Raw genomic sequence first — 24,298 nt, forward strand, 5'->3', positions numbered from 1 at the left:
TTTTTATATACAAGTCATCGCTTTATTAGAGCGCATTATTTTCAGACTGTTTTATCCTGAGGTTAGAGATATATTTTTTCCCTAAATAGCTAATGCATTGCCACATAAAAAATAATGCAGCAGACTACACTTCCAAAGCCCATTTACCATACTCAAAAAGCACAGTAGGTAATAAAATGTTGTGGCTGATATGTAATGCGTCTCCATTCCAAGCACTAGGAGGTACTTAATGACCCTTTTTATTGTTCTCCTACGGCTTTTGCTCATTCTTTTAAATGTATCTGTATGCCTGTCCAGCTTCACATATGGAGCTGACAAGAAAACCCTTCTCTCTGAAGTTTTGTGTATAAGGGCATATCATTTGAAACACCTGCCCACTGGGTGTGGGGCCACCATGGGCAAGGTGTTAAAATTGTTTGAGGAATATGTGACCATTCCTCATCATGATACTCTCTAGGAAAGTTTGGGTTAGAAATCTGCAGTGGAGGAAATCTGACAAACAGAGTCACAGAAATTCACTAGCTTACTAGTCTGTTAGATCTGCTGTCTTGATTGAGAACTGACTTGGAACATGGAGATGCAGCAGTTATACATCTTAAACACACAAGGCGAAGGCCACTTACATATGGAAGAAGTTTTCAATTTTTTGCAAACCTGTGTGCGTACTAGACTCACTGGAGGTGTTGAGCCAAAAGATTATATACTGTATCACAGGTAATTATCATCAACAGCACTAATAATGCAGCCAGTGAATTAACTTACAAATGTGCTTGATATAGGCTAGTGAATAAGAGCATCCCTGTTAGCACCATTTGCCAGACCCCCTGTATCTTCCAGAAACCTGTAATCTGAACAAAAGGACTTATACAACATGATACTTAGACGTTGCTAAACAAAAATGCAAACAGGAAATTTGAACTAGACGGGATGCATAGCCTCACCCCTGAGGAAATTAATTTCATCAAATTCACCAATGGGCACAAACGCAGCCTTGTCTCAGACCCCGCGGCATCCACTCTCTGATTTATGCCTCTTCACACAGGGTAAGCTTTATAGGAAAGAGAGACAAATGCATTGGTAGCAATGCAGAATGATCATTGTATTATACAGATGCAGAAATACAGAGTAAAACCCTTTTCTTGTGATAGAAACCTTGTAATGCAAATTTAACATGGCAGAAGTCATCACAGTTTTACATCTGTCACTCAAATAAACTTGCTTAGATGAATTGTGTCTACAGACACACAAGCACAGCCACAATACCACAAGCAGACAACCAGGAATAGAAAACGGTTAAGTACCCTAATGGGGTATGTCACAAAGACGGCCGGAGTGGGTGGAGTCAGACCAGAGCGAGGAAATAAATGACAGAGATGGAGTTTGGTGGAGCTAAGAGAATGGTCTCGCTTAGCATTTAATGAATGAACAGACACAGAAAATAAACGGTGGTAACAAACAGAAACACAAGGACACGGCACATGCAGCCAAAACAAAGAGACAAACAAAACGGACTAATACTAAACAAAAATACGGTGAGCAGATATTTTCCTAATATTATTATGATCGCAATTACTACCTCCGTCTCCTATCCCGTTCTCCACTCACCGAACACCCAACCATGAGTGGGTGAAAACATGTTGCTTTTATGCAGCTGTACCAAGACTCGATTGCTAATCAATCATTCAATTGGAGTCTCGGTACAACTGCACGTGAATTAATAAAGTGCAATTCCCCATGCTCACATATTATTACTGTGCAATCCTCGTGCCTAAATACAAATATATATTTTAAACACTCGTGTTACACAGACCTGTTTATATCCCACTGGAGCCGTCTTTGTGACATGTGGTGTCATCATGGGATTACCAGCACCTCCAAGACACAGACAAGAGCAGGAACCGCGGTGTCTTTTTTTGAAAAACTAAACAAAACAAAACAAAAACAACAAAAATGGAAGGCTGGAGGACCTCCTCAGTGGTCTGGAGGACCAAGGCTGGTGCCTTGCCTGCGGGGTGTACGGGCATGTGGTGGCTGTCTGCCCCTTCCAATAGGAGGAGGAGGAACCAGCCCAGGAAGGAAGGTGAGGAGAAGGAGTGGCAGGAAAAATCTGCAGCAGCAGCCTCAGCAACAGCAGGAGGAGGTCGGGGATGACATTTGGGAGTTTTTTTTAAAGAACCTCCGGGTGGAGCTGTGCCCTGGCTGTTGGGCGTATGGGCACACGCTGGCCATCTGCCCCACGTAATATACAAAGGCGGAAGTAATGCCTGTGTGGGAGGAGCATATGCGTCCAGCGCCCAGATGGGGGGACCGTGAGCGTCCAGTGTCCAGATGGGGGGACCGTGAGTGTCCAGCGCCCAGACAGGGGGACTGTGGGAAACCAAAGCCCGAGGGACTGCTGTTGCCACCTCTGCCAGCAGAGGAAGAATGCCAGATGACCCCATCTCCACCAGCAGAGGAAGAATGCCTGCTGTCTCCATCTCCATCAGCAGAGCGAGTGCCTGCTGGTATCACTTCCCTTACCATCAACACCTGGAGGAGAGGAGCAGGTGTTTCCTCTGACTCCATCACCTTCCCCTGCAAGTGAGGGAAAGCCGCACCAGTCCCCTGCAAGTGAAGGAGAGCCGCACCAGTCCCCTGCAAGTGAGGGAGAGCCGCACCAGTCCCCTGCAAGTGAGGAAAAGCAGCACCAGTCCCCTGTAATAAGGGTAGACTACACGCCGCTCCCACCTCCGCCAGCAGGAGACTACACACCGCTCCCACCTCCGCTGCTAGGATACTACACACCACTCCCACCTCCGCCGACAGGAGACTACACATCGCTCCCACCTCCGTCGCCAGGAGACTACATGCCTCCGCCACCTCCATTGGCAGGAGCAGAGCAGCAGGAACTGCCTCTGCCTCTGCCACCTCCACAGCCAGGAGCAGAGCAGCAAGAGCTGCCTCTGCCTCCACCACCTCCACCGCCAGGAGCAGAGCAGCAGGAGCTGGCTCAGCCTCAGCCACCTCCACCACCTCCACTACCTCCACAGGCGGGAGCAGAGCAGAAGGAAGTGCCTATGCCTCCGCCACCTCCACCAGCAGAGGGTGAATGCCTACTGGGTCCCCGTCCACCAGCAGAGGGTGAATGCCTGCTGGGTCACCGTCCACCTGCAGAGGGTGAATGCCTGCTGGGTCCCTATCCACCAGCAGAGGGTAAATGCCTGCTGGTATCACTCCCCCCACCAGCAGCGGATGTATACCTCCTGGTATCACTTCCCCCACCAGCAGAGGATGAATGCCTGCTGGTATCACTTCCCCCACCATCACAAGGAGAGGAGCAGGAGCTGCCTCTCCCTTCACCAGAAGGACCAGGAATAGATGCTGGTGGTCCTCAGCAGCTCTTGCATGCCCGGCCACAGTGGCCGAGAAGAGGGCCAACACCCGCACCCCAGCTTGTCCTGACTCCCTGCTTCGCTTTGCCAAAGGATGCCAGCCGCTCCGCATCGCCTGAGGTTGCCAGCCACTCCGCATCGCCTGGGGTTGCCAGCTGCTCCGCATCACATGTGGTCTCTGGAGCTGCTTCGCCAGGGGTCGCCGCTTGGCATCAGGGGTCAGTGTGGTTGGAGCCCCTTCAGAGGGAGCTGCTGGCTATGAAAAAAGGAGGAGAGGTAATTGTAATAATAATAATAATAGTTAAAATAAAGCTCACTGTGTTTTGTCTGTATAGTACGTTTTGTTTGTCTTTTTGTTTTGGCTACGAGTGCCATGTCCTGTATCTTGTTTGTCTTACAACCTTTTATTTTCTGTCTGTCTGTTCATTATTAAATGCTGAGTGAGACCATTTGTTCAGCTTCACCAAACTCCACCTGTTGTTTCCTGGTTCCTGGGTTTCTGGTCTGACATCACCCACTTCAACCGTCTTTGTGACAACCACAAATGGAGGAATCACCTCCAAAAATCTGATTCCTTCTGCTGGAATGATCCTACAGTATCACAACATATTAGATTTGTCCTCTGTCACAGTGCTGTCGACCTGATGATGGGAGTCTGTAACACATCTTGGTCCATAGGGGGGTTCTGAAGTTGCTGAACTATTCCCTTTATAATCCAGGGGTGGAAATAAGACTCACTTGCATAGCAGTTTGATCCATTCCTGGTTTTACTGTTTTATAAGGAAAATTGTAGTAAAACTGTTAATTGGTGAAACTGCTATGCAATAGGAGTCTTATTTCCATCAGTGCAATCCCATGTTAAAAATGTCAGAAAGTTCTCTTATAAGGTTAGCAATAAATGAATTCCATTTACTGTCTGCATTTTAAATACAACTTAGTACAACCTAGCATGTTCAGCTCCAGTGACAAGAAAGCTTTGAGGAGCTTGTGTGCCTGCATTTGAAACTACCTCAGGGAGTGTGAACAAACTGAAAAGTCAACACAATCAGGTTCCAATTTGATCTTATCCTGTTTGCATTGTAACTTGCAGCAGTAGTTCTTACCTGCAAGAAAGCTTTGTGCACCCTGGGCATCTGTACTTAGCTTCCCCGCAGCCGCAAGCTTCACAACTGTTAATTAAAAACAAAACAGAGACATGCTGAGAATCCAAAAGGATGCATTTATTAACATTCAGAGTAGCAAATTAAAATGCGAGAAAACAAAATACCTGGAAGAAATGCATATCGATAAAATGTGATTATGCATTGCTATTTCATTCTTGTCTGTAGAAAATGGTACAGGTTTATCCCAGCGATGTAGCTACAGGTGTGCCTGGGTTGGCCACGGCCCACCCAGTTTGCACACAGGCCCACCCAAATCTGTGCCTATGTGAATGCGAAGCAGGGGTGCTGGAACAAGGCTTTGCATGCAGGGGTTACAGTTTTGTTCAATGGCTTTCAACACACCCACTTCAAAATTGCCACTGATGCCAAAGTACATTTATATAATAATAATAATAATAATAATAATAATAATAATAATAATAATAAACATCAACTGTGCGCCCTGAAGGCGGGTATTTAAGTTTAAGTCAAATAGGGCATTTTTTTTAAATGCCACAGGCCTTAGCTAATCAAAGCGAGGCAGTGATTGTGATGCAATAGTTGGGTGGGATCTTCCTTTCCCACAAGGAATCATGTGCAAGCCATGTTTGATTGACAGTTTGTGAGGCAGATGGTGCTGATCTGTTGAAAGTCTGTTGAAAAGTCCCAGACGTTTATTTTAATGTGGATTTTTAAAGTAAGTTAATAGTAGTGCGGCTTGGCAAAACAAATATGCACACACTTTTTTTTTTTAAACAGTTTGGTTTGGCAGAAGAGATATGTACAATTTTCTTGGGTGTCATCACTATATAACTGCAAGCCCTGACGCTTTATCCTGTGTCAAGTGGAGCAGAGATGAGAGGATACTAACTAGGCAATGGTGAGTAATTGACTGACTTTCATTGTATTTAATAACTGTTTAAAATGTAATTCTGTGTTCTCGCTAGTTTGGTGACACTGTTTGACTTTTTAAAGTGCATTCACTGCGAATACATATAAGGACATGTATTTTTTGTCTGCTTAAAACATTTTAAATGGTTTAGATGGGAGATATAGAGATTGGGAGTGTTCCAGCTATAGACAGTTTTCCATCTTAAAAATATTTTGGGAACTGAAAAATGAGTATGTGTTTGGAATGTGTACTGTAGCAATGGCTAATCGAGAACTGATTTCATAAGCAAGAAAAGAGTTTCTTTCAGCTTCTTGCAATTTACTGTAAAAAAATAGGCATTTAATTTTACAATAGCTTACACTGGGAAGTCATACTTTTATCAGCGCTGTGAATTTGGTTACTATGGCAACGGTGTCAAACAAATACTTCATGATTGGTGTTCGAGTCATGCAAGAAATAACCAACGACAGTGTGTGCAGTAAGACAATTCTTACCACCTTCAACCACCAGGGAAGTGCGGTAAGAATTGTCTTGTGGCACACCCTGGAGTGGGTTATTTCGTTTATAAAATGGCAAAAAAAAAAATTGAAAATAATTACACAAATGGGCTTTTTTAAGGAAAAAAATAAGAAATATATTATGTATCCTTCCACTGAGAAGTAGTCCCTGAAGACTTTGATTGTAACAGATATTTTGTACTTTTTTTATTTGCCATAAACATTACGTTGAACATTGTCATTTATAGTAACATTTTTCGAGATGAAATGGCATTTGTGAATTAAAAGCAGAATGATTTTCCACATCTGAGGAAGGATTTAAGGAACAGCCAAACAACATTGGAAGAGACAGACCAAAATCCCTGCAAAACAAATTAGTTAGAGCTAGGAAGGAAATTAAAAGACAAGAAACTGTGGTATTTTCTGGTATACTACCGGCACCTTGCAAAGGACCATATGGACAGCTGGAAATAATTAATGTAAACGCATGGCTGAAGACGTGGTGCACACGGGAAGGATTCACCTATCTTGATCATTGGACCACATTCTACAACGAGGACTATCTGTACAGACGGGAAGGACTGCACTTAAATAAAAAGGGAACCAGTCTACTTGGAGAAAAGATCCTCGGGCAGGTTCAGAAGCATTTAAACTAGAAAGAAATGGGGGAGAAATCAACAAAAAAACAGAAGGGAGACCGCATCAAAACAAGGACAACTCAGGTAAGACAACCATTAAATGTATTTATCTAAATGCTAGAAGTATCAGAAACAAAATTCTAGAACTTGAAGCTACTGCACTAATAAGTAACTATGATTATTCCTCAAAAATGTAGTACTAGAGGAACAAAACAATTACATCCCTAAAGTAGACAAATCTAAATGTAAAACTAAATTACCAAAATGGTTTAATAGAACAATTAAAAAAAATATTCAGTGAAAAAAGGCACTTTACAGAGCGTTAAAAAGGGACCAAAAAGAAAGTACACAGAAAGAGTACGCCAAACTGCAAACGCAAGTCAAAAAGGAAGTTAGAAAGGCCAAGAGAGAAATAGAAATGAACATTGCTAAGGGGGCTAAAACCAATTCCAAAATGTTTTTTCCAATATTACAACAGCAAGAGAACATTCAAAGAGGAGATTCATTGTTTAAGAGATACAAATGGCAAAATTGTAGATGAAGAAAAAAAAATAGCAAATATGTTAAATGATTACTTTTCACAAGTTTTTACAAAGGAAGATACTGACAACATGCCCCACATGTCATCCAGTTCCTATCCAGTTTTAAATAACTTTAGCATAACCGAGGCAGAAGTGTTAAAGGGACTAGGAGCTCTTAAAATAAAAAATACCCTGAGCCAGATAAGATCATCCCAATAGTACTCAAAGAAATGAAAGACGTTACAAACCGCTAACCAAGATCATGCAGCAGTCTCTTGACACAGGGGTGGTACCGACAGACTGGAAAATTGCAAACGTAATACCGATCCACAAAAAGGGAAACAAAACTGAACCAGGTAACTACAGACCAGTAAGCCTGACTTCTATTATATGGAAACTTATGGAAACTATAATAAGATCCAAAATGGAAAATTATCTATATGGTAACAGGGTCCTGGGAGACAGTCAACATGGTTTTAGAAAAGGGAGATCGTGTCTAACTAACTTGCTTGATTTTTTTGAGGCTGCAATATCAATAATGGATAATTGCAAAGCATATGACATGGTTTATTCAGATTTCCAGAAAGCTTTTGACAAAGTCCCGCACAAAAGATTAATTCTCAAACTGAACGCAGTAGGGATTAAAGGAAACACACGTACATGGATTAGGGAGTTGTTAACATGTAGAAAACAGAAAGTACTGATTAGAGGAGAAACCTCAGAATGGAGTGTGGTAACCAGTGGTGTACCACAGGGATCAGTATTAGGTCCTCTGCTATTCCTAATCTACATTCATGATTTAGATTCTGGTATAGTAAGCAAACTTGTTAAATTTGCAGACGACACAAAAATAGAAGGAGTGGCGAACACTTTTGCAGCAGCAAAGGTCATTCAAAATGATCTAGAGAAGATTCAGAACTGGGCAGACACATGGCAAATGACATTTAATAGAAAAAAGTGCAAGGTACTGCACGCAGGAAATAAAAATGTGCATTATAAATATCATATGGGAGATACTGAAATTGGAGAGGGAATCTATGAAAAAGACTTTTTTCATAGGAGTTTTTGTTGACTCAGAAATGTCTTCATCTAGACAATGTGGGGAAGCTATAAAAAAGGCTAACAAGATGCTCGGATACATTGTGAAAAGTGTTGAATTTAAATCAAGGGAAGTAATGTTAAAACTGTACAATGCATTAGTAAGACCTCATCTTGAATATTATGTTAAGTTCTGGTCACCTCGCTATAAAAAGATATTGCTGCTCTAGAAAGAGTGCAAAGAAGAGCAACCACAATTATTCTGGGTTTACAAGGCATGTCATATGCAGACAGGCTAAAAGAATTGAATCTGTTCAGTCTTGAACAAACAAGACTACGCTGCGACCTTATTCAACCATTCAAAATTCTAAAAGGTATTGACAATGTCGACCCAAGGGAATTTTTTGACCTGAAAAAAGAAACAAGGACCAGGGGTCACAAATGGAGATTAGACAAAGGGGCATTCAGAACAGAAAATAGGAGGCACTTTTTTACACAGAGAATAGTGAGGGTCTGGAATCAACCCCAAGTAATGTTGTTGAAGCTGACACCCTGGGATCCTTCAAGAAGCTGCTTGATGAGATTCTGGGATCAATAAGCTACTAACAACCAAATGAGCAAGATGGGCCGAATGGCCTCCTCTCATTGGTAAACTTTCTTATGTTCTTATGCACTGCATTGTCACTCGAGGGAGGGGCGTCTGAGTGTGTTTTTTTTTTGTAAGAAAGTGTCCTATTCAGGCATAGCAGTCTTCAAGAGAAGCTGGCGAATAATTTCTGAGGCTGTTTTCACACCAATGCTGGTAACCGGCATAATTTCCCTAGATTGTAAACCAGCATTGGGTGATATGTGGACTAAACACCTTCCGTGTCAGTTTGTGCAGTGCTGCAGTCCTTCCCGTCTGCGGCGAGCACAATAGAATTCCATTCCGAACCCGACCTTGTTTAAAAGCTCAACAGTTGTGTCAGCAGACAGCAGGAGAAATTTAAATTTGGTTTTAAATATGTTTCTGAAATTGGAAGGTAGTGGTGAGATGTATCTGTTTGTCGAGTTTAAATATTGCATACTCGCTAGTCAAAATGACTACAAAAGATTTTAGAAGTGAGTAGTTTTTCTGTAAATACAGTATAATTGTAAAACTCAAAAAACTACTCACTTCTAAATATTGTATTACTTTAGTATAAATACATGTTAATTTGGATTCATATGTTGTTTTTTTCTGACTTTATGTGAACGAAAAGTTTTCCCATTGGAAATAGAGATAGTGATATTTTGAAATATCACTGTCCTGGTCACAAAAACAAAGTTTATGGGGAATAATAGCCATTTTCTATACTTTTGAGGCATAAGCAATTAGGAAATAACACTTACTACCCAGGAACAAAAATTGTGTTACATGGCGTATATTTAAAAGGCAGCAAAATGTGAAGATTGCACTTCCTTTTCATTAGTGTGTCAACGTAATTTTAAAAGTTTCACAAAACTTGAAAACTGTTGCTGAACTTGTCACTCAAGGCTATGTTAAAAAAAAAAAAAATCTATTTTTGGCTGCTGACTTTTTTTGCAGCCACCGCAATATTCTTGTTTAGCTTTACCTGAGAAAATGCAGTGAAAATGAAAGTAGCCCTATTTAGCTGGAAACGAGGTATTCTCAGCACAGCTAAGATTTTAGTTTTGGTTTGAAAGCAGCAGGAGCTTAGAATGATTTTAAATTTTTGCTTGACAGCCCCCCTTATGCAGGTCGAGTTACAGAGGTAACAAGTTATTACAAGCTAAGAGATGACAATACAGCAAAGAAAAAAAAGCAATATAGACTTTTTGTTTTGAGGGATTTTTTTCAGTTTCTGTTTGCACTTTTTTGTCAAAAGAAAATGTTTTTGCAGTTATTGTGCACTGTGTGTTTGTTTCAGTAGGTTGTATGCATATGTGCTTTGTATTTGTAATGTATATACATGCAACTACTGTTACAAACAGCAAAAAATGTTCACCTTGCTTCACTCGGCACCATATATTTTCAGTCTTGCCTATTTTTCTCTGCTCAAACCCCAGGAAGATATTTGATATATTGAGAGTTTTAATTGATTTAAATCATGTGTGTAATGTAAACTATTTCCTGTGACATCAGACCTTTAGTACATGCCCGTCCTTTCGAAGTTGAGGCCCACCCAAATTTCCATTCCTAGCTACGTCCCTGGTTTATCCTATAACTGGTAAACATAAAACTGAAATAAAACAGTATGTACATTAAAACAATACTCAGATTAAACTATAAACTTTGCATAACACTAGACCGTTCTTAATCAACAGATACATGCAACTGCTGTTCTGTCTTATGTGTGTTTGGGTATTTATGCCAAATATAAACACATTGTTTCTTACTTTGACAGAGACATTTTTCTTTTTCAGTGTTCAAAGTGTTTCTACAGTACTGTCCAAATCACTTTCACTTTTTGGAAGTATTAAACCCTCCATCACTGCTTCTTGTTTAGTCCCTGAGCTCTGAAACTGGAAACTAGCATAACTTTCTTGAGACCATCCACAAACTTGCATGAAGACACAAAACGTATTCTGGTTTTCTCTCGAATTGCGACAGTACATGCTTGCAGCATAAACCTCAGAGATGGAGCGTCCCCTTGCACTGAACAAGGTTAAATTCACCAACCTGGAAAATATTCACAAAACTGTGCGTTTGTAGTTTGTTGTAAAAGATACAAATAAATATTGTTAAATATTATATTTAGTGAAACATACATAACTTTCTACTTTCTTTTAACTAGTTGCTTTTAAGGTTCAGACACTGAATCATTTTGTTATTTAAAATAAAGTATTATTATTATTATTATTATTATTTTATTATTATTATTATTATTATGCAGCATCCCTAGCAGAGGTGTTGGATGCCCCTCAGAAAGTTAGATTAGTGTTTATCAACCTGTGTTTAAGTTGTCAAGACACGAAGAGAAATGTGCACTTGTATCCTTCCAAACATTCCCCTTGTACAATACACAATACGCTCAGTGCTAAAAAGCAACTCCCTGGGATTTCTCCTCAATAATTAAATATTTATAATTAACTATTTATTTTTGATTTATGACTCAGTCTGCTGATATAATATCTAGCACTGTTGTTACATTCATATAAATCTGTTTTTATTGTTTTCTTGACGCTCTTTTGATTGTTAAATACTTGAGTTATTCAGCGCTATAAAATGAGAAGTTTCTGCTTATCTATCAACACCCTATGCTGTGGCTCATCTTCACTCCAATGGTCTAGTTGCAATCAAACAGGGACCCACAGCATTCATTTATTTTTTGTGTTGTAATGAACGACTGGACACTGTTAATAAAATAAAGAATGCACACCCAACTCTACATAATAATACCATTGCAATAATACCATTGTGGGTTTTTGGTGAGAAATAAATCACAAGAGTGCTAGCTTAGTATGAATAAATTAACACCCATTTTAGTAAATCTAGTTTTAAAAAAGTTGACTTTGTGTAAAGCTCTTTGGGATGTGGGGAACGCAATCAGAATATATATATATATATTTATATATATATATATATATATATATATATATATATATATATATATATATATATATATATATATATATATATATACAGTGGCTTGCGAAAGTATTGACCCCCCTTGGCATTTTTCCTATTTTGTTGCCTTACAACCTGGAATTAAAATTCCAGCAAAGGACCCAGCAACCGAAAACACATACGAGGGTTATGACTCGGGGAGCCGCCTCTCGGGAGGAAGACGGTCCCGGTAGACCGGGACACAAAAGGAGATAGAGAGGGAGAGGTACCCAGTGTCTGAGACTTCTGTAAAGGGGCGTTCGTTAGACCCCCAATTGGCAGAGACTTCACGCTGCCTGGGACCTGAAATAAGGACAAGGTATAGAGGTTAGTATGGGACTCGAGCGTATACACACACACACACACGCACACACACAGTGGTTTGCAGAAGTATTCACCCCCTACAAATACAGTGGCTTGCGAAAGTATTGACCCCCCTTGGCATTTTTCCTATTTTGTTGCCTTACAACCTGGAATTAAAATGGATTTTTTGGGGGTTTGATTTACACAACATGCCTACCACTTTGAAGATGCAAAATATTTTTTATTGTGAAACAAACAAGAAATAAGACAAAAAAACAGAAAACTTGAGCGTGCATAAGTATTCACCCCCCCAAAGTCAATACTTTGTAGAGCCACCTTTTGCAGCAATTACAGCTGCATGTCTCTTGGGGTATGTATCTATAAACTTGCCACATCTAGCCACTGGGATTATTGCCCATTCTTCAAGGCAAAACTGCTCCAGCTCCTTCAAGTTGGATGGGTTCCGCTGGTGTACAGCAATCTTTAAGTCATACCACAGATTCTCAATTGGTTTGAGGTCTGGGCTTTGACTAGGCCATTCCAAGACATTTAAATGTTTCCCCTTAAACCACTCGAGTGTTGCTTTAGCAGTATACTTAGGGTCATTGTCCTGCTGGAAGGTGAACCTCCGTCCCAGTCTCAAATCTCTGGAAGACTGAAACAGGTTTCCCTCAAGAATTTCCCTGTATTTAGCGCCATCCATCATTCCTTCAATTCTGACCAGTTTCCCAGTCTCTGCCAATGAAAAACATCCCCACAGCATGATGCTGCCACCACCATGCTTCACTGTGGGGATGGTGTTCTCGGGGTGATGAGAGGTGTTGGGTTTGTGCCAGACATAACGTTTTCCTTGATGGCCAAAAAGCTCAATTTTAGTCTTATCTGACCAGAGTACCTTCTTCCATATGTTTGGGGAGTCTCCCACATGCCTTTTGGTGAACACCAAACATGTTTGCTTATTTTTTTCTTTAAGCAATGGCTTTTTTCTGGCCACTCTTCCATAAAGCCCAGCTCTGTGGAGTGTACGGCTTAAAGTGGTCCTATGGACAGATACTCCAATCTCCGCTGTGGAGCTTTGCAGCTCCTTCAGGGTTATCTTTGGTCTCTTTGTTGCCTCTCTGATTAATGCCCTCCTTACCTGGTCCGTGAGTTTTGGTGGGCGGTCCTCTCTTGCCAGGTTTGTTGTGGTGCCATATTAAATCCATTTTTTAATAATGGCTTTATAGTGCTCCGTGGGATGTTCAAAGTTTCGGATATTTTTTTATAACCCAACCCTGATCTGTACTTCTCCACAACTTTGTCCCTGACCTGTTTGGAGAGCTCTTTGGTCTTCATGGTGCCGCTTGCTTGGTGGTGCCCCTTGCTTAGTGGTGTTGCAAACTCTGGGGCCTTTCAGAACAGGTGTATATATACTGAGATCATGTGACACTTAGATTGCACACAGGTGGACTTTATTTAACTATTTATCTGACTTCTGAAGGTAATTGGTTGCACCAGATCTTATTTAGAGGCTTACTAGCAAAGGGGGTGAATACATATGCACGCACCACTTTTCCGTCATTTATTTTTTAGAATTTTTTGAAACAAGTTATTTTTTTCATTTCACTTCACTAATTTGGACTATTTTGTGTATGTCCATTACATGAAATCCAAATAAAAATCCATTTTAATTCCAGGTTGTAAGGCAACAAAATAGGAAAAATGCCAAGGGGGGTCAATACTTTCTCAAGCCACTGTAATGTCACATTTTGTTGAATTACAAATAATGTATGCACAGTTTTTCAAACTAACTTTTTATTCAAACCTGTAGTGGTTAAACTGAACATATTATATGAGGAGGTTAAATGTCATCAAAACTTGCATAGAAAATGTACAAAAAAAAAAACTTTTTCCACATGTCTGCAGTATCATCTGCGTGCTTGTTCACAACCTCCATATGCGCTTTTTGAGTAATGGCTTATTTCTTGTCACCGTTCCATAGAGGCCAACTTTGTGTAGGGACCGGCTTATTGTTGATGTGTGAACACTAACTCCATCTCAGACACATAACTTTTCAGATCTCTGAAGACCATTGTTAGCTTCAGAGTGACACCCCGAACCAGTTTCCTGCTTGCCTGGCTGTTTGGGAGAGTGACCTGCTGGGTAGTGTCTGGGTGGTAGTGATGGGTACAAAGCCTCCCCCGCCTCAACCCATTTGACGCAAACAGTGCTGTGAATCGAAGGTTCAATTGGTTTGCATGAAGCAATACATCACGTGACACAAACCCCAGCAGTTCTACGGATCCTTTGAAGCTGCAGACGCTCGGGGTAAAATCTTGCTGATGGTGTCGTAGGTACACTATTGAAACATTTTGATGGTATATTTACAAAAGAAGACACAAACCACCAATAGTACACTTTACTTTGAATCAATAATGCTTCATTGAAGTAGGCTAGAACTGGAAGGAAGAATGTACTGTTTGTCAATTACATTTTAAATGAATTTCAATTCATCTTATTTACACATATATATATATATATATATATATATATATATATATATATATATATATATATATATTCATATGTTGGCTACTACTATGTGAAATTGGGGGAGTTTAATTATTGTTAATTATTATAAAAATAAATGTAATGATTATTTGAGATGGTTTCCAGAAATAATTGTTAATAAAATTATTGTCAAACCTTTGTCAAAGAAGTCTTGAATTCAATATTATGTCATCGTGATACATCACCAAAATAAATGTAATTTATAAATATCAAATTGCTATACTATTGAACACACCATTACACCTTAAAGCACCAAAAAGCACCATATGTTGTTGATGTTTGTGTTATGACTGGGATTCATGGTGGCTTTATAAGTTTAGTGAGATGTAGTAGTCGACCTTGATCCAAAGGTCTGGGTTTGCATCCGCAAAGTCATATATGTAATATTTGTTTTTTTTTTTTTTTAAATAAAAATATATATGGATGTATATGTAGAAATATTTGCATTTAAGTATGTTTTACTGAAATGTAATAAAATAAACATTATTATTATTATGTTATGTTTCTATATATTATGCACTTTTTATGGTCCACTAAACGTAATTGACTTGGGGTTACGCTTTAAGTATGTATTTTATATATATAAATTATATATATATATATATATATATTTCTATATGCAAGAAAAAAAAACAAAATTACAAGTTTTTGAATGTTCACTAAACCCCCAATTGACTTGGGGTTACGCTTTAAGTATGTTTTTTATATATATATATATGATATATATATATATATAATATATATATATAAGGATATATATATATATATATTATATATATATATACCCACTAGTTTAGTATTTGATATGTTACCCCCACTAGTTTTGCCTCATTTACCCACTTTAGACGCTTTGCTCACTAAATAGCAAAGTATCCCTAGATAGGTTATCGTCTTCTCATTGCAAAAACACTAAAGATTTTAGTGAGCAAGCCATACCCCACGAACAGCAGCACCCCAAAGTGTATGGGGGCATGTCGTTTGATGCCCAATTTAAACCCCTTAGACGCCTTGCTCACTAAATATCTAGGTATTCCTAGATAGGATATTGTCTCCTCTTTATAATAGGTTATCAGTCTCCTCTTTGTAACCACTAACGATTTTAGAGAGAAAGCCATACCCCATGAACAGCAGCACCCCAAAGTGTAATAAAAATGCATAGGAATCCCTTTGCTGTTACTTGTTGATAAATGGGGTCCAAAGTATGATGCTAAAGTTGGCTTCTTATTCGGCCAGCTTGTTATTCGTATTCCAGCTTCCTATTCCTATTTTGGGCCACTAAGCTCTGATTCTCTCACAGGGGGAACTCCTCTATGTCACCCATATGTACACTGGCTCTCAAAAGTATTCACCCCCCTTGGACTTTTTCACATTTTATTGTGTTAGAACATGGAATCAAAATGGATTTAGTTAGTTTTTGCCACTGATCAACACAAAAAAGTCCATAATGTCAAAGTGAAAAATAAAATCTACAATTATAAAACAGAAAATAATTGATTGCTTAAGTATTCACCCCCTTGAGTCAATATTTGGAAGAGGCACCTTTTGCCTCTTCCAAATATTGGCACCATTTGGAAGAGGCAGCAATTACAGCCATGAATCTATTTGGATAAGTCTCTACCAGCTTTGCACATCTGGCCACTGCAATTTTTGTCCATTCTTCTTTGCAAAATTGCTCAAGCTCCGTCAAGTTGGATGGGGACAGCAATCAGCCTCATAGCATGATGCTGCCACCACCATGTTTCACGGTAGGGTTGGTGTTCTCAGGATGATGTGCGGTTTTAGACTTGTGCCAAACATAACGCTTAGTGTTGAGGTCAAAAAGCTCTATTTTGGTCTCATCAGACCACAGAATCTTCTTCCATTTGGTCTCAGAGTCTCCCACATGCCTTCTGGCAAACTATGGGAGATTTGGTGGCCTCCCTAACTAGTGCCCTTCTCGCCCGGATACAGCGGGACAGCCTGTTCTAGACATATTTACAGTTCTGCCATATTCTCTCAATTTCTTAATAATGGACTTTACTGTGCTCTGGGGGATATTTAATGCCTTGGAAATGTTCTTATATCCTACCGCTGATTGGTGCTTTTGAAGAACCTTATTCCTTCATCTTTTGTGGTTTTTGTTAGGAAACGTACTAAACAACTGTAGTACCTCTCAGAGACAGGTGTATTTAACCTGAAATCATGTGAAACACCTTAATTGCACACAGGTGGACTCCATTCAACTAATTAAGTGACTTCTAAAGACAATTGGTTGCATCAGAGCTTATTTAGGTGTGTCATAGCAAAGGGGGTGTATGCAATCAATTATTTTCTGTTTTATATTTGTAATTAATTTAGAACAATTTGTAGATTTTATTTTTCCCTTTGACATTATGGACTTTTTTGTGTTGATCAGTGGCAAAAACTTCTAATTAAATCCATTTTGATTGCATGTTGTAACACAATAAAATGTGGAAAAGTCCAAGGGGGTGAAACGAGGCAGTCTTCCCAGCGACAGCGAGTGGGAGAAGTACAGGCGTGGAAAAGTACAGAGCAGTTTCGAAGCAGAAAGGAGAAATTGCATCTTGAATTGGTTTAATCAGAAAACAGGGGACATTGGGGAAACACAGCCGCGTGTGTTTTTCTGATAACAAACAAGCTGAAACTCGGAGCAGCTGATTCAAATTCAGCGCCGTTTTGAGACACGGGCGAGGGGAGGAGCCGACAGCACAGCAGAACAACGCAGTTAAACGAGGCAGTCTTCCCAGCGACAGCGAGTGGAAGCGACAGCGAGAAGTACAGGCGTGGAAAAGTACAGAGCAGTTTCGAAGCAGAAAGGAGAAATTGCATCTTGAATTGCTTTAATCAGAAAACAGAGGACATTGGGGAAACACAGCCGCGTGTGTTTTTCTGATAACAAACAAGCTGAAACTCGGAGCAGCTGATTCAAATTCAGCGCCGTTTTGAGACACGGGCGAGGGGAGGAGCCAACAGCACAGCAGAACAACGCAGTTAAACGAGGCAGTCTTCCCAGCGACAGCGAGTGGAAGCGACAGCGAGAGGCAGAAGTACAGGCGTGGAAAAGTACAGAGCAGTTTCGAAGCAGTTTGAAAGCAGGTTGACAGCTGCAGAAGAAACTAAACTTCAAAAAAAAAAAAAAAACCTCAACATGGTCTTCAAGCCTGTAATCTGTGACACCTGCTTGATGTGGGAAATCCGAGAAAACCCAGCGGAGCTAAACCAAGTGTGCGTAAAGTGCCGCGCGATCCAGGATTTGCATAAACTAGTAAGCATGCTAGAAATGGAGCTGGAAGAAGTGAGACAGCAACAGGATCTTGAGGAACTGGCACACCCACAATTCATGGAAGTCTGCATCACCCCTAACAGACTGAAAGCCACCAGGGAGATAGAAGGTCAGAACAGCTGGGTTCAGGTAGGCAGAAGCAGGGAAAAAAAGAAACTTCGTCAAACACCACCACCAGAAATCAAAACAACCAACAGATTTGAGTCACTTCAGAATTGTGATGAGCAGAACCAACAACAAGAGAATGAAAGGAACAACATCCAGGACCCTATTGACAGTGGTGACCAGACAGCAAAAAGAAGGGAGGTCATGATTGTTGGGGACTCCATATTGAGAAACACAGCAAGTTCAGTTCGCAGTTTGGACCCCCTTACTACAACAGTGTGCTGCCTTCCGGGAGCCTCGGTCAAGCACATCACTGAGAACGTGGACAGGCTCCTAGAACGAACAGGAGACGACCCGGTAGTAGTCGTCCACATCGGTACAAACAACATTGGAAGAGACAGACCAAAATCCCTGCAAAATAAATTCAGAGAGCTAGGAAGGAAATTAAAAGAGAAAACCAAAACTGTGGTATTTTCTGGTATACTACCCGCACCTTGCAAAGGACCATATGGACAGCTGGAAATAATTAATCAAAACGCATGGCTGAAGACGTGGTGCACACGGGAGGCTTCACCTATCTTGATCATTGGACCACATTCTACAACGAGGACTATCTGTATAGACGGGATGGACTGCATTTAAATAACAAGGGAACTAGTCTACTCGGAGAAAAGATCCTCGAGCAGGTTCGGAAGCATTTAAACTAGAAAGGAAGGGGGGAGAAATCAACAAAAAAACAGAAGGGAGACCGCATCAAAACAAGAACAACAACTCAGGTAAGACAACCATTAAATGTATTTATCTAAATGCTAGAAGTATCAGAAACAAAATTCTAGAACTTGAAGCTACTGCACTAACAGGTAACTATGATGTGATAGGTGTTACAGAAACGTGGTTATCTGAGAGTGATGGGGACGAATATAATATTTGTGGGTATACACTGTATAGGAAAGACAGGCAGGACAGAAGAGGAGGAGGGGTAGCGCTATACATAAGAAACAGTCTTGAAGCCCAGGTGTTAAACCTGGACAAAGAAAATAAAACCGAATCAATATGGGTCAGAATAACAGACAAAAATTCAAAAGGCATAATAATAGGAGCATGCTATAGACCGCCAGATTCAGACGGTGAGCAAAATAATCTGTTATACAATGACATTAGAAATGTGTGTAGCAAAGGAGAAGCCATACTAATGGGGGATTTCAACTTCCCCCAAATAAAATGGGAAAACCCGGTGGGTAGCGCGAAGGATGAAATAGAAATGGTGGAAATGACAAATGACTGCTTCCTAACACAATTTGTCAAGGCACCCACTAGAGGGGAGGCATGCCTTGATTTAGTCTTTTCAAATAACGAAGATAGAATAACTAAAACAGAGGTCAGAGAACCACTGGCAAACTCAGACCATAACATGGTCTCATTTGAAGTGTTTTTTAAATCCCCAAAAGTAAAGACTAAAGCTAAGGTTTACAATTTTAGAAAAGCAAACTATGAAGGCATGAAACAGAGACTAACAGAAGTAGATTGGAGTAAAATAGAGAAAACACCCACAGAAGAAGGATGGTTGTTCTTCAAAAATGTAGTACTAGAGGCGCAAAACAATTACATCCCTAAAGTAGACAAATCTAAATGTAAAACTAAATTGCCAAAATGGTTTAATAGATCAATTAAAAAAAAATATTCAGCGAAAAAAGGCACTTTACAGAGCATTAAAAAAGGACCAAAAAGAAAGTACGCAGAAAGAGTACACGGAACTGCAAACGCAAGTCAAAAAGGAAGTTAGAAAGGCCAAGAGAGAAATAGAAATGAACATTGCTAAGGGAGCTAAAACCAATTCCAAAATGTTTTTCCAATATTACAACAGCAAGAGAACATTCAAAGAGGAGATTAAATGTTTAAGAGATACAAATGGCAAAATCGTAGAGGAAGAAAAAAAAATAGCAAATATGTTAAATGATTACTTTTCACAAGTTTTTACAAAGGAAGATACTGACAACATGCCCCACATGTCATCCAGTTCCTATCCAGTTTTAAATAACTTTAGCATAACTGAGGCAGAAGTGTTAAAGGGACTAGGAGCTCTTAAAATAAACAAATCCCCTGGGCCGGATGAGATCCTCCCAGTAGTACTCAAAGAAATGAAAGAAGTAATTTACAAACCGCTAACCAAGATCATGCAGCAGTCTCTTGACACAGGGGTGGTACCGACAGACTGGAAAATTGCAAACGTAATACCGATCCACAAAAAGGGAAACAAAACTGAACCAGGTAACTACAGACCAGTAAGCCTGACTTCTATTATATGCAAACTTATGGAAACTATAATAAGATCCAAAATGGAAAATTACCTATATGGTAACAGGGTACTGGGAGACAGTCAACATGGTTTTAGGAAAGGGAGATCGTGCCTAACTAACTTGCTTGATTTTTTTGAGGATGCAACATCGATAATGGATAATTGCAAAGCATATGACATGGTTTATTTAGATTTCCAGAAAGCTTTTGACAAAGTCCCGCACAAAAGATTAATTCTCAAACTGAACGCAGTTGGGATTCAAGGAAACACATGTACATGGATTAGGGAGTGGTTAACATGTAGAAAACAGAAAGTACTGATTAGAGGAAAAACCTCAGAATGGAGTGTGGTAACCAGTGGTGTACCACAGGGATCAGTATTAGGTCCTCTGCTATTCCTAATCTACATTAATGATTTAGATTCTGGTATAGTAAGCAAACTTGTTAAATTTGCAGACGACACAAAAGTAGGAGGAGTGGCAAACACTGTTGCAGCAGCAAAGGTCATTCAAAATGATCTAGACAAGATTCAGAACTGGGCAGACACATGGCAAATGACATTTAATAGAGAAAAGTGTAAGGTACTGCACGCAGGAAATAAAAATGTACATTATAAATATCATATGGGAGATATTGAAATTGGAGAAGGAATCTATGAAAAAGACCTAGGAGTTTTTGTTGACTCAGAAATGTCTTCATCTAGGCAATGTGGGGAAGCTATAAAAAAGGCTAACAAGATGCTCGGATACATTGTGAAAAGTGTTGAATTTAAATCAAGGGAAGTAATGTTAAAACTGTACAATGCATTAGTAAGACCTCATCTTGAATATTGTGTTCAGTTCTGGTCACCTCACTATAAAAAAGATATTGCTGCTCTAGAAAGAGTGCAAAGAAGAGCGACCAGAATTATTCCGGGCTTAAAAGGCATGTCATATGCAGACAGGCTAAAAGAATTGAATCTGTTCAGTCTTGAACAAAGAAGACTACGTGGCGACCTAATTCAAGCATTCAAAATTCTAAAAGGTATTGACAGTGTCGACCCAAGGGACTTTTTCAGCCTGAAAAAAGAAACAAGGACCAGGGGTCACAAATGGAGTTTAGAAAAAGGGGCATTCAGAACAGAAAATAGGAGACACTTTTTTACACAGAGAATTGTGAGGGTCTGGAATCAACTCCCCAGTAATGTTGTTGAAGCTGACACCCTGGGATCCTTCAAGAAGCTGCTTGATGAGATTTTGGGATCAATAAGCTACTAACAACCAAACGAGCAAGATGGGCCGAATGGCCTCCTCTCGTTTGTAAACTTTCTTATGTTCTTATGTTCTTATGAATACTTTTGAGAGCCACTGTATTTATCCCAGCCCAAAACTGATTTTGATACTAAAACAGCAGGCAAACCTGGCACAGATAGTAAGTTGGCATGTTACTGTATCCAATTAATTCAAATTGAATAAGTAACTGGGGTATTTCAGGGGTTAAATCCTTTCAGGCTACTTATTTCAAAGCTGATTCTCACACAAGGGGAACCCCTCTATGTAACCCATATGTCACTAAAATCTTTAGTGTTTTTGCAAAGAGCTGGTTATAATCTAGGGATATGCAGATATTTAGTGAACAAGGCATCTAAGGGGGTTAGATCGGGTATCAAATGATGTGCCCCCAAGCACTCTGTATTGGTTATAATGGGCTACACTTTGGGATGCTTCTGCTCATGGGATATGGCTTGCTCACTAAAATCAGTGGTGTTTTTGCAAAGAGGAGACTTCCAGGTGGTGCTTAACGGTGTCTGTTGTGTACATTAGGCTACAGATCATAATTTCTCAATGCCAAGTTCCAGGCAATAGCAGCCTCGTGTGCACCTTGTATGTTTAAGTTCAAGTATGTTTAATGACATGGCTCTACCAATAGATGTTTGGCTCTACCAATAGTGCTTCAAGTGATTCGGCTCAGTGACTCTTTTATGAAGCAAATGGTTCAGAGGTTTCAGTGGTTCAAGAAGCTTCACTTTTCCCACCACTACTGGGTGGTATGATGCATCTTCCACTTCTTAATGATGAACTTCACTGTGCTGAGAGAGATAATCAGCGCCTTTGAAATTTTCTTGTAACCTTATCCTGCTCTGTGCCTCTCTACCACTTTATCCCTGACTTGTTTCGAAAGCCCCTTGGTCTTCAAGGTTGCTTTGTTGGATCACTATGTGAGTTGCAGCATTAAAGTCTTTGTATACCTCAGGGAAATTATTTACAAGTTAAACCACTTTGAGTACACACAGGCTGAAACCATTTCACTAATATTGTGACTTTTCAAACAAATCATTTGCACCTGATGTGAAAACTTTGTAGGGGGGTGAATACTACTGCAAACCACTGATATATATATATATATATTGTATTGCGTACTTGTGAATCGTACATGGAATATCATTTCATTAACAGAATGAAAAGCTGAGTTCATTTTTCTCTGCCTCAAATTTGGTTATAAAGTGTATGGTATGCCCAATCTTTTTGAAAGAATTTAAGGATTAATACACAAGATTTGTTGAGACATGAAATTTACAGACACAACTGGCATCAGTTCTGCAATAAATTTAACATGGAATGTGTTTGGCTTGGGCTAAACTTCAGACAGTGTGGCTGTATACTCTAATCACTCTGCCGTCAGCTAAAGTATGTGAGTTGGCTTCCAGGGTTTCAAAGGATAGTGAAGTTTTAAACATTTTCACATTTCAGCTTTATTTCAGTCATGCATGTAAATGTGCATTTATTATATACAAAGGTCTGCTCACAATTGTCCTATTTCGAAGTGGAGCTGTGAGGTTACTTAAATTATGTTTTCTTAGTTGTATTTCAGTGTTTTATTTATTTATTTATTTTTTGTTATTGGATCTGATGAATATCCATATAAAGGTTTCGAAGTTCAAAACTGTAGATAAAGAAAGTTCCTCTACAAGTCAGTTCAGTCTTATCCTGTTCTACAAATAAATGTCATTTCATAAAAACCTTGCTCATCTAAAACATGTAAAACTTCTCTTCAACACCACTGAAGGGAAGTGATGGATGGAGCAGGACAGCTTGGGAGGGGCTGTGTACACTGGGCTGCACATATTCTTTGCTGATAGGCTCAGAACAAAAGCTTCTCATTTTCTACTTCACTATTATTGTCCGATGCAGTGGTCATTACCGACTCAGTCATTTACCACAGTGACAGTTCCCGAGCTGGAGGCAAAGATATTAATACTATAAAACAAACACATATTTTTTTGTTTATGCAGCTACCATAGGATATTGACCTCTCTACTTAGAACTGAAAGTGGTAATTTCTTAAAAAGTACAATTTATTAAAAATTGCATTTCATTTCAATTCATATCATTTTAATGTGCACTTTAAAAAAAAAAAGAAGTTTAATTTTTCTCTTAAAAGTGAAATTAGATCTCCAGTAAGTTTCTTTCTAGGCATTAGATAGCAGTGTGTGTGTGTGTGTGTGTGTGTGTGTGTGTGTGTGTGTGTGTGTGTGTGTGTGTGTGTAAGGTATGTTAGGGGTGCACCTTAACTTGTTCAGGAATGTGATAAGTGCATCTCCAAGGCAACCAGTTCAACACACATATTTTGCTGATTAAAATCTATCACCTTTTTCGTAATAAAAAGACACGAGGAGCAGGTGTGCAGCTCAGATCACTGGAAACAATCCTAGTAACATCATGAGGAAGCCAAAACAGCCTCTCCCAGTCTTGAATATGTGAGGAATTTAAATTCCACAGGTATATTGAATTCAATAAGCAACCCTAAAGATCTGGATCCACTGCTATGGTATTACTGCAGGCTCAAGAAAAACAATTGCTCTAAGCTGGATCTGTAATGGATAAACGCTTTCACACACAGGTAGAATAAAACTGGTAAATATACTGAATTCAGGCTTGTGGTAACTGCCAGTTTGTTATGTACAAACTCATTTCTTTTAATAATGCTGAGAATTGTCTACATTTTTTTTTCTACAAAAGTGGACCTGTATCCTAAACGAAATAGTTAGAATGTTAGCATGAGGACTGTGGTACAGTAACTGAAAAAATCTGATAT

Source organism: Polyodon spathula, chromosome 14, assembly GCF_017654505.1.
Source record: "Polyodon spathula isolate WHYD16114869_AA chromosome 14, ASM1765450v1, whole genome shotgun sequence".
NCBI classification, from domain to species: domain Eukaryota; kingdom Metazoa; phylum Chordata; class Actinopteri; order Acipenseriformes; family Polyodontidae; genus Polyodon; species Polyodon spathula.